This window comes from Lampetra fluviatilis, unplaced genomic scaffold (genome assembly GCF_964198595.1).
Source record: "Lampetra fluviatilis unplaced genomic scaffold, kcLamFluv1.1 SCAFFOLD_960, whole genome shotgun sequence".
Lineage (NCBI taxonomy): Eukaryota > Metazoa > Chordata > Hyperoartia > Petromyzontiformes > Petromyzontidae > Lampetra > Lampetra fluviatilis.
The window spans coordinates 231-11,106 of NW_027621643.1; the positions used below are offsets into that span (position 1 = coordinate 231).

The 10,876-nt window shown below is 58.8% G+C and overlaps 1 long non-coding RNA gene across 1 annotated transcript; it reads left to right on the plus strand.

Annotated features, from left to right (window-relative positions):
* Positions 1-4,558: 4,558 nt before the first annotated feature.
* Positions 4,559-10,390, plus strand: LOC144955519 (uncharacterized). Its single transcript, XR_013641705.1, has 3 exons — positions 4,559-5,037; positions 6,450-6,561; positions 8,525-10,390. It is a non-coding gene; the product is annotated as an uncharacterized LOC144955519 (long non-coding RNA).
* The last annotated feature ends 486 nt before the right edge of the window (positions 10,391-10,876 follow it).

Below are 10,876 nucleotides of genomic sequence, written 5' to 3' on the forward strand. Positions count from 1 at the left end.
GTGGGTGGGTGGGTGTGTGTGTGAGTGAGTGGGTTGGTGGGTGGGTGTGTGAGTGGGTGGGTAGGTGTGTGAGTGAGTGAGTGGGTGTGTGGGTGGGTGGGTGAGTGGGTGGGTGGGTGAGAGGGTGGATTTGTGGATCGGTGGGTGAGTGGGTGGGTGGGTGGGTGAGTGAGTGGGTGGGTGTGTGGGTGGGTGGGTGGGTGTATGGGTGAGTGTGTGGGTGGGTGTGTGGGTGAGTGGGTGAGTGAGTGGGCGAGTGAGTGAGTGAGTGGGTGGGTGGGTGGGTGTGTGGGTGGGTGGGTGGGTGTGTGGGTGAGTGGGTGAGTGAGTGGGTGAGTGAGTGAGTGGGTGGGTGGGTGGGTGTGTGGGTGGGTGGGTGTGTGGGTGAATGGGTGAGTGAGTGGGTGAGTGAGTGGGTGAGTGGGTGGGTGGGTGTGTGGGTGGGTGGGTGAGTGTGTGGGTGGGTGGGTGAGTGTGTGGGTGGGTGGGTGAGTGTGTGGGTGGGTGGGTGAGTGTGTGGGTGGGTGGGTGGGTGGGTGAGTGTGTGGGTGAGTGGATGAGTGGGTGAGTGGGTGAGTGGGTGGGTGGGTGAGTGGGTGGGTGAGTGAGTGGGTGGGTGAGTGAGTGTGTGGGTGGGTGAGTGGGTGGGTGAGTGGGTGGGTGAGTGAGTGGGTGGGTGGGTGTGTGAGTGAGTGGGTGGGTGGGTGGGTGTGTGAGTGAGTGAGTGGGTGGGTGGGTGGGTGTGTGAGTGAGTGGGTGGGTGTGTGAGTGAGTGGTTGGGTGTGTGAGTGAGTGAGTGGGTGTGTGGGTGGGTGGGTGAGTGGGTGGGTGGGTGAGAGGGTGGGTGTGTGGATGGGTGGGTGGGTGGGTGGGTGGGTGGGTGAGTGAGTGAGTGAGTGGGTGGGTGGGTGTGTGGGTGGGTGGGTGTGTGGGTGAGTGTGTGGGTGGGTGTGGTGGTGGGTGGGTGGGTGAGTGGGTGGGTGGGTGTGTGGGTGGGTGGTGTGGTGGTGGGTGGGTGAGTGGGTGGGTGTGGTGGTGGGTGGGTGGGTGGGTGAGTGGGTGGGTGAGTGAGTGAGTGAGTGGGTGGGTGAGTGTGTGGGTGGGTGGGTGGGTGAGTGAGTGGGTGGGTGAGTGAGTAGATGAGTGGGTGAGTGGGTGAGTGGGTGGGTGAGTGGGTGGGTGAGTGAGTGTGTGGGTGGGTGGGTGAGTGGGTGGGTGAGTGGGTGGGTGGGTGAGTGAGTGAGTGAGTGGGTGGGGTGGGTGGGTGAGTGGGTGGGTGGGTGGGTGAGTGTGTGGGTGGGTGTGTGGGTGGGTGGGTGTGTGGGTGGGTGAGTGGGTGGGTGGGTGAGTGGGTGTGGGGGTGAGTGGGTGTGGGGGTGAGTGGGTGTGGGGGTGTGTGGGTGGGTGGGTGAGTGTGTGGGTGGGTGGGTGAGAGGGTGGGTGTGTGGATGGGTGGGTGAGTGGGTGGGTGGGTGAGTGGGTGGGTTGGTGGGTGGGTGGGTGAGTGGGTGGGTGAGTGGGTGGGTGGGTGAGTGAGTGGGTGGGTGGGTGGGTGAGTGGGTGGGTGAGTGGGTGGGTGGGTGAGTGGGTGGGTGGGTGAGTGAGTGAGTGGGTGGGTGGGTGAGTGAGTGAGTGCGTGGGTGGGTGAGTGGGTGTGGGGGTGAGTGGGTGGGTGGGTGAGTGGGTGGGTGGGTGCGTGGGTGCGTGGGTGGGTGAGTGGGTGCGTGGGTGGGTGAGTGGGTGGGTGGGTGAGTGTGTGGGTGGGTGGGTGAGTGTGTGGGTGTGTGGGTGGGTGAGTGAGTGGGTGGGTGTGTGGGTGAGTGGGTGGGTGTGTGGGTGAGTGGGTGGATGGGTGAGTGTGTGGGTGTGTGAGTGAGTGGGTGGGTGTGTGGGTGAGTGGGTGGGTGGGTGTGTGGGTGGGTGGGTTGGTGTGTGGGTGAGTGTGTGGGTGGGTGGGTGTGGTGGTGGGTGGGTGAGTGGGTGAGTGTGGTGATGGGTGGGTGAGTGGGTGGGTGTGGTGGTGGGTGGGTGGGTGAGTGGGTGGGTGGGTGGGTGGGTGAGTGAGTGGGTGGGTGGGTGGGTGAGTGTGTGGGTGGGTGGGTGTGTGGGTGGGTGGGTGTGTGGGTGGGTGAGTGGGTGGGTGGGTGAGTGGGTGGGTGGGTGAGTGGGTGTGGGGGTGAGTGGGTGTGGGGGTGTGTGGGTGGGTGGGTGAGTGTGTGGGTGGGTGGGTGAGAGGGTGGGTGTGTGGATGGTTGGGTGAGTGGGTGGGTTGGTGGGTGGGTGGGTGGGTGAGTGGGTGGGTGGGTGAGTGGGTGGGTGGGTGGGTGGGTGAGTGGGTGGGTGGGTGGGTGGGTGGGTGAGTGGGTGGGTGGGTGAGTGGGTGGGTGGGTGAGTGAGTGAGTGAGTGAGTGCGTGGGTGGGTGAGTGGGTGTGGGGGTGAGTGGGTGGGTGGGTGAGTGGGTGGGTGGGTGAGTGAGTGGGTGGGTGGGTGAGAGGGTGGGTGTGTGGATGGGTGGGTGAGTGGGTGGGTGGGTGGGTGCGTGGGTGGGTGAGTGGGTGCGTGGGTGGGTGAGTGGGTGGGTGGGTGAGTGTGTGGGTGTGTGGGTGGGTGGGTGAGTGTGTGGGTGTGTGGGTGGGTGAGTGAGTGGGTGGGTGTGTGGGTGAGTGGGTGGATGGGTGAGTGTGTGGGTGTGTGAGTGGGTGGGTGTGTGGGTGAGTGGGTGGGTGGGTGTGTGGGTGGGTGGGTTGGTGTGTGGGTGAGTGTGTGGGTGGGTGGGTGTGGTGGTGGGTGGGTGAGTGGGTGGGTGTGGTGATGGGTGGGTGAGTGGGTGGGTGTGGTGGTGGGTGGGTGGGTGAGTGGGTGGGTGGGTGGGTGAGTGAGTGGGTGGGTGGGTGGGTGAGTGGGTGGGTGAGTGAGTAGATGAGTGGGAGAGTGGGTGAGTGGGTGGGTGGGTGGGTGGGTGGTGGGTGGGTGGGTGGTGTGAGTGTGTGGGTGGGTGGGTGGGTGAGTGGGTGGGTGAGTGGGTGGGTGGGTGGGTGGATGAGTGAGTGAGTGAGGGTGGGTGGGTGGGTGAGTGAGTGAGTGGGTGGGTGGGTGGGTGAGTGTGTGGGTGGGTGGGTGAGTGAGTGGGTGGGTGGTGAGTGGGTGGGTGAGTGGGTGAGTGAGTGAGTGAGTGGGTGAGTGGGTGGGTGGGTGAGTGGGTGGGTGGGGGGTGAGTGGGTGTGAGGGTGTTGGGTGGGTGAGTGAGTGGGTGGGTGGTGGGTGAGTGGGTGGGTGGGTGAGAGTGAGTGGGTGGGTGGGTGGGTGAGTGGGTGTGAGGGTGTTTGGGTGGGTGAGTGAGTGGGTGGGGTGGGTGAGTGGGTGAGTGGGTGAGTGAGTGGGTGAGTGAGTGAGTGAGTGGGTGGATGGGTGGGTGGGTGAGTGGGTGGGTGAGTGGGTGGGTTGGTGGGTGCGTGGGTGGGTGCGTGGGTGGGTGAGTGGGTGCGTGGGTGGGTGAGTGGGTGGGTGGGTGAGTGTGTGGGTGTGTGGGTGGGTGGGTGAGTGTGTGGGTGTGTGGGTGGGTGTGTGGGTGAGTGGGTGAGTGGGTGAGTGGGTGGGTGGGTGTGTGGGTGGGTGGGTGGGTGTGTGGGTGAGTGTGTGGGTAGGTGGGTGTGGTGGTGGGTGGGTGAGTGGGTGGGTGTGGTGGTGGGTGGGTGAGTGGGTGGGTGGGTGGGTGAGTGAGTGAGTGAGTGGGTGGGTGGGTGGGTGAGTGTGTGGGTGGGTGGGTGAGTGAGTGGGTGGGTGAGTGAGTAGATGAGTGGGAGAGTGGGTGAGTGGGTGGGTGGGTGAGTGGGTGGGTGAGTGAGTGTGTGGGTGGGTGGGTGGGTGAGTGGGTGGGTGGGTGGGTGGGTGAGTGAGTGGGTGGGTGGGTGGGTGAGTGAGTGAGTGGGTGGGTGGGTGAGTGTGTGGATGGGTGGGTGAGTGAGTGGGTGGGTGGGTGAGTGGGTGAGTGAGTGAGTGCGTGGGTGGGTGGGTGCGTGGGTGGGTGAGTGGGTGGGTGGGTGGGTGAGTGGGTGGGTGGGTGGGTGCGTGGGTGGGTGCGTGGGTGCGTGGGTGGGTGCGTGGGTGGGTGGGTGCGTGGGTGGGTGCGTGGGTGGGTGAGTGGGTGGGTGGGTGGGTGAGTGAGTGAGTGAGTGGGTGGGTGGGTGGGTGGGTGAGTGTGTGGGTGGGTGGGTGAGTGAGTGGGTGGGTGAGTGAGTGAGTGGGTGAGTGGGTGGGTGGGTGAGTGAGTGAGTGGGTGGGTGGGTGTGTGAGTGGGTGGGTGGGTGAGTGGGTGAGTGAGTGAGTGAGTGCGTGGGTGGGTGGGTGGGTGCGTGGGTGGGTGGGTGAGTGGGTGGGTGGGTGGGTGCGTGGGTGGGTGGGTGCGTGGGTGGGTGCGTGGGTGGGTGGGTGCGTGGGTGGGTGCGTGGGTGGGTGCGTGGGTGGGTGAGTGTGTGGGTGAGTGGGTGGGTGGGTGAGTGGGTGGGTGTGTCGGTGGGTGAGTGTTTTGGTGTGTTTGTGGGTGAGTGAGTGGGTGAGTGAGTGGGTGAGTGGGTGGGTGTGAGTGTGTGTGTGTGCGTGTATGATAACTGCACTTGCCCCTACAGCTCGCTAGAGGCTACCTGGTGAACCTCTGTCTGTGTGTGTGTGTATGCTAACAGCACTTGCCCCTACCGCCTGCTAGAGGTTACCTGGGGGACCTTTGCTTTTGCCTAGAATCTGACCCCCCCCCCCCCTCTCTTGCCCTCCCCCCCCACAGCGTTACCATCCTGCACCCCCATTGGAGGAGGGCCGCAGGTCACGTGACCCGCCCATCGGCCAATCACTGCGCTCGGATCCGCCTGGACGAGTCGCGGCTGCGCTGGGAGCCCCGCCCACTGGCGGGGACCAATCACAGCGAGTCGCCGGGGTCACGTGACCGGGGGGCGGGGGGCGAGGTGCATCATGGGAGCCCCTCCCCGCCTCCCCCCGTGCTGAGCCGGGAGGAGCCCCAGTGCATTGTGGGAGCCCGCCGCAAGGTGTTGTGGAGAGTGTGTGTGTGTGTCTGTGTGTGTGTGTGTCTGTGTGTGTGTCTGTGTGTATGTATGTGTCTGTGTGTGTGTGTGTGTCTGTGTGTGTGTCTGTGTGTGTGTGTGTCTGTGTGTGTGTCTGTGTGTATGTATGTGTCTGTGTGTGTGTGTGTCTGTGTGTGTGTCTGTGTGTGTGTGTGTGTCTGTGTGTGTCTGTGTGTGTGTGTGTCTGTGTGTGTGTCTGTGTGTGTGTCTGTGTGTGTGTGTCTGTGTGTGTGTGTCTGTGTGTGTGTGTGTGTGTCTGTGTGTGTGTGTCTGTGTGTGTGTCTGTGTGTGTGTCTGTGTGTATGTATGTGTCTGTGTGTGTGTGTCTGTGTGTGTGTCTGTGTGTGTGTCTGTGTGTGTGTGGCAAAACAACCCCCTACTTCCTTGTGGCACCGGACGACAGCGCTGGGCATGCGATGACCGCATGCCCAGCCACCTCATGCACCTGGCCTGGCACAGACGCCATAGTGACGTCACTGCCACTCAGTGGCGAGTGGCGGCTATTGGTGATGATGATGATACTGGTAAGAACCGCCTGGTTATACAGCAGCCCACAGGGGATTATTGTGTCCGTCCGTCCGTCCGTCGTGCATCCAAAAATGGTAGGGGTGGAGCTGGGTGGAGAGGGGAGGGTGGGGAGGGGAGGGGCTGGGTGGGGAGGGGAGGGGCTGGGTGGGGAGGGGAGGGGCTGGGTGGGGAGGGTGGGGAAGGGGCTGGGTGGGGAGGGTGGGGCTGGGTGGGGAGGGTGGGGCTGGGTGGGGAGGGTGGGGCTGGGTGGGGAGGGTGGGGCTGGGTGGGGAGGGGAGGGTGGGGAGGGGCTGGGTGGGGAGGGTGGGGAAGGGGCTGGGTGGGAGGGGTGGGGCTGGGAGGGGAGGGTGGGGCTGGGTTGGGCTGGGTGGGGCTGGATGGGGCTGGGAGGGGCTGGGTGGGGCTGGGTGGGGAGGGTGGGGCTGGGTGGGGAGGAGAGGGTGGGGAGGGGCTGGGTGGGGAGGGTGGGGAAGGGGCTGGGTGGGAGGGGTGGGGCTGGGAGGGGAGGGTGGGGTGGGGCTGGGTGGGGCTGGATGGGAAGGGTGGGGCTGGGAGGGGCTGGGTGGGGCTGGGTGGGGAGGGGCTGCTCACCCCATGGTGCCCTTATAAAACTCAACGTTTCACCTACTCACTACCGGCTTGTGTCCCGCCCTCACAGTCGGCATATTTGCTGTATACACCACGCCGCCTCTGACCCTGCAGGCCATTGACCGAACAACCCAACGTGTTCCTACCAGATCCCTCCGCAGCAGGGCATGCATTTGCATATGCTAATGAGGATGACGCGGTGTCTAATTAACATCTCATTTGCATAACACGCCCCTCCCTCCCCACTCTCCTTAAATCAGCGGGGGAGACCCAGGCGGAAGGGACTACTTTCGTGGCCTCCTCACTCCACGCCCTCCGACAGCGCCCCTCCGCCCCTGGAGGGGCCCCATCACCCGGCACATCCATACACCGGTGAGGAGATACTTTCACTCGCTCGGCCGGAACTACTTTCTTATAAGACGGAACTACTTTCTTATCAGCTGGAACTACTTTCTCACTCAGCCGGAACTACTTTCTCTCACCCAGCCGGAACTACTTTCTTATTAGACGGAACTACTTTCTTTCGCTCAGCCGGAACTACTTTCTCTCACCCAGCCGGAACTACTTTCTTTCACTCAGCCGCAACTACTTTCTTTCACTCAGCCGGAACTACTTTCTCTCGCTCAGCCGGAACTACTTTCTCTCGCTCAGCCGGAACTACTTTTTCTCACTCAGCCGGAGCTACTTTTTCTCACTCAGCCGGAACTACTTTCACTCACTCAGCCGGAACTACTTTCTCTCACTCAGCCAGAACTACTTTCTCTCACTCAGCCGGAACTACTTTCTCTCACTCAGCCAGAACTACTTTCTCTCACTCAGCCAGAACTACTTTCTCTCACTCAGCCGGAACTACTTTCTCTCGCTCAGCCGCAACTACTTTCTCTCGCTCAGCCGCAACTACTTTCTCTCGCTCAGCCGGAACTACTTTCTCTCGCTCAGCCGGAACTACTTTCTCTCGCTCAGCCGGAACTACTTTCTCTCGCTCAGCCGGAACTACTTTCTCTCGCTCAGCCGGAACTACTTTCTCTCGCTCAGCCAGAACTACTTTCTCTCACTCAGCCGGAACTACTTTCTCTCACTCAGCCAGAACTACTTTCTCTCACTCAGCCGGAACTACTTTCTCTCACTCAGCCAGAACTACTTTCTCTCACTCAGCCGGAACTACTTTCTCTCACTCAGCCGCAACTACTTTCTCTCGCTCAGCCGCAACTACTTTCTCTCGCTCAGCCGGAACTACTTTCTCTCACTCAGCCAGAACTACTTTCTCTCACTCAGCCGGAACTACTTTCTCTCACTCAGCCAGAACTACTTTCTCTCACTCAGCCGGAACTACTTTCTCTCACTCAGCCGGAACTACTTTCTCTCACTCAGCCAGAACTACTTTCTCTCACTCAGCCGGAACTACTTTCTCTCACTCAGCCGCAACTACTTTCTCTCACTCAGCCGCAACTACTTTCTCTCGCTCAGCCGGAACTACTTTCTCTCGCTCAGCCGGAACTACTTTCTCTCGCTCAGCCGGAACTACTTTCTCTCGCTCAGCCGGAACTACTTTCTCTCGCTCAGCCGGAACTACTTTTTTTCACTCAGCCGGAGCTACTTTTTCTCACTCAGCCGGAACTACTTTCACTCACTCAGCCGGAACTACTTTCACTCACTCAGCCGGAACTACTTTCTCTCACTCAGCCAGAACTACTTTCTCTCACTCAGCCGGAACTACTTTCACTCACTCAGCCGGAACTACTTTCTCTCACTCAGCCAGAACTACTTTCTCTCACTCAGCCGGAACTACTTTCTCTCGCTCAGCCGCAACTACTTTCTCTCGCTCAGCCGCAACTACTTTCTCTCGCTCAGCCGGAACTACTTTCTCTCACTCAGCCGGAACTACTTTCTCTCGCTCAGCCGGAACTACTTTCTCTCACTCAGCCGGAACTACTTTCACTCACTCAGCCGGAACTACTTTCACTCACTCAGCCAGAACTACTTTCACTCACTCAGCCGGAACTACTTTCACTCGCTCAGCCAGAGCTACTTTCACTCACTCAGCCAGAACTACTTTCTCACCCATCCGGAACTACTTTCTCTCACCCAGCCGGAACTACTTTCACTCACTCAGCCGGAACTACTTTCTCACCCAGCCGGAACTACGTTCACTCACTCAGCCGGAACTACTTTCTCTCACTCAGCCGGAACTACTTTCACTCGCTCAGCCAGAGCTACTTTCACTCACTCAGCCAGAACTACTTTCTCTCACTCAGCCAGAACTACTTTCTCTCACTCAGCCGGAACTACTTTCTCTCACGCAGCCGGAACTACTTTCTCTCACGCTCTGTTGCAGACCCAACAGCTTATCTGGCGGACGTTGACGCTGGCGGAGGAGCGGGTGGTGATGAGGGAGGTTGTATCCCTCCGCCCGTGAAGAGGCTCAAGGAGACGCGCGGAGACTCGGGGAGACGGGGGCATGCACAGACGCAGGCAAAGGTCCCCCTTGTAGCCCACTCACACCGTGGTGGCAAGTGTTGTTAGCGAGCACCTATTACATATTTACGCTTGTGTACATATTTATATATATATAAAGGCAAAGCTCCCCCGTATAGCCTGTGACGAACTGTTGGGGCAAGTGGATGTTTGTAGTAGCAAGTAGTAGCACCTCTGAAGGACCGTGTCAAAGTTTACTACCACACACACCCCACCACACCAGGTCACTCAGTTGAGGCTGAGTCGACCTAGGGGGGAGGACCCAGGACCGGGGTTCCAGGTGGTGGCCGTGAGCGGGAATCTCTGGTCTCTGGCGGGTTGGTAGGGTAGCGCTAACCACTGCGCCACCACTCCCCCCCCCCCACACACACACAGACACACACACACAGACACACACACAGACACACACAGACACACACGGGCACACACACAGATACAGATACAGAGACACACACACTCACACACACACAGACACACACACACAGACACACACTCACACACACACAGACACACACACACACAGACACACACTCACACACACACAGACACACAGACACATACTCAGACACACACAGAGACAGACACAGACACACACACAGACACAGACACACACAGACACACACAGACAGACACAGACACACACAGACACACACACACACAGTGACACACACAGTGACACACACACAGTGACACACACACAGACACACACAACAACCGCCATTCGCCACTAAGTGGCGGTGACGTCACCACGACGCTTGTGCCAGGCCATGTGCACCTTGAGGCTGCCACGTGAAGTGTCGAACGCCCGCTGGCAGGAGGTCACGGGGCAGACCCAGCAGGTGCCACGGGTCGACTGACCGAGATGACCGAGATGACCGAGATGACTGGCTGATGCACCACCTGTGCCCCCTACTGTACCAACTTGCTGTCTGTAGTTGGTACAGACACACACATACAGACACACACACACAGTGACACACACACACACATACACACACATACACACACACACAGTGACACACACACAGTGACACACACAGTGACACACACACAGTGACACACACACAGACACACACACACAGACACACACACACAGTGACACACACACAGACACACACACACAGACACACACACAGTGACACACACACACACACAGTGACACACACACAGTGACACACACACACACACACAGTGAGACACACACACAGTGACACACACACACAGTGACACACACACACACACAGTGACACACACACACAGTGACACACATACACAGTGACACACACACACACAGTGACACACAGTCACACAGACACACACACAGTGACACACACACAGTGACACACACACACAGTGACACACACACACAGTGACACAGACACACACACAGTGACACACACACACAGTGACACACACACACACACAGTGACACACACACACAGTGACACAGACACACACACAGTGACACACACACACAGTGACACACACACACACACAGTGACACACACACACAGTGACACACACACACAGACACACACACACAGTGACACACACACACACAGTGACACACACACAGACACACACACACAGTGACACACACACAGTGACACACACACAGTGACACACACACACAGTGACACACACACACACAGTGACACACACACACACAGTGACACACACACAGACACACACACACACAGTGACACACACAGTGACACACACACACACACAGTGACACACACACACACAGTGACACAACGTTGCTGATTAAAGGCAACAATCTCGACCCGTGGTGTCTGCGTGTCACTGCTTCCACTTTCGGTGTCTCATCAGCAGCGTCGGCTTCAATGCAGCAGCCACAGACTGTGGACTGAGGTTTGAACTTTTAAGTGTCTCGATTTGAAGTTGTTCGTGACTGCAGCAGCAGGGATTCTTTCGGTTAAAGTCATCGCGAAGAAAGGAAATAATAAAATAATAAAAATTTAACATAAAGGCATCACGTAGAAGGGAAATAATAAAATAATAAAAATTTAACATAAAGTCATCGTCACGTAGAAGGGAAATAATAAAAATAAAACAGTCACCACGTAGAAGGGAAATAATAAAAAAATAAAAATTAAACTAAGTCATCACGTAGAAGGGAAATAATAAAATAAAAATAAAACAGTCACCACGTAGAAGGGAAATAATAAAAAAATAAAAATTAAACTAA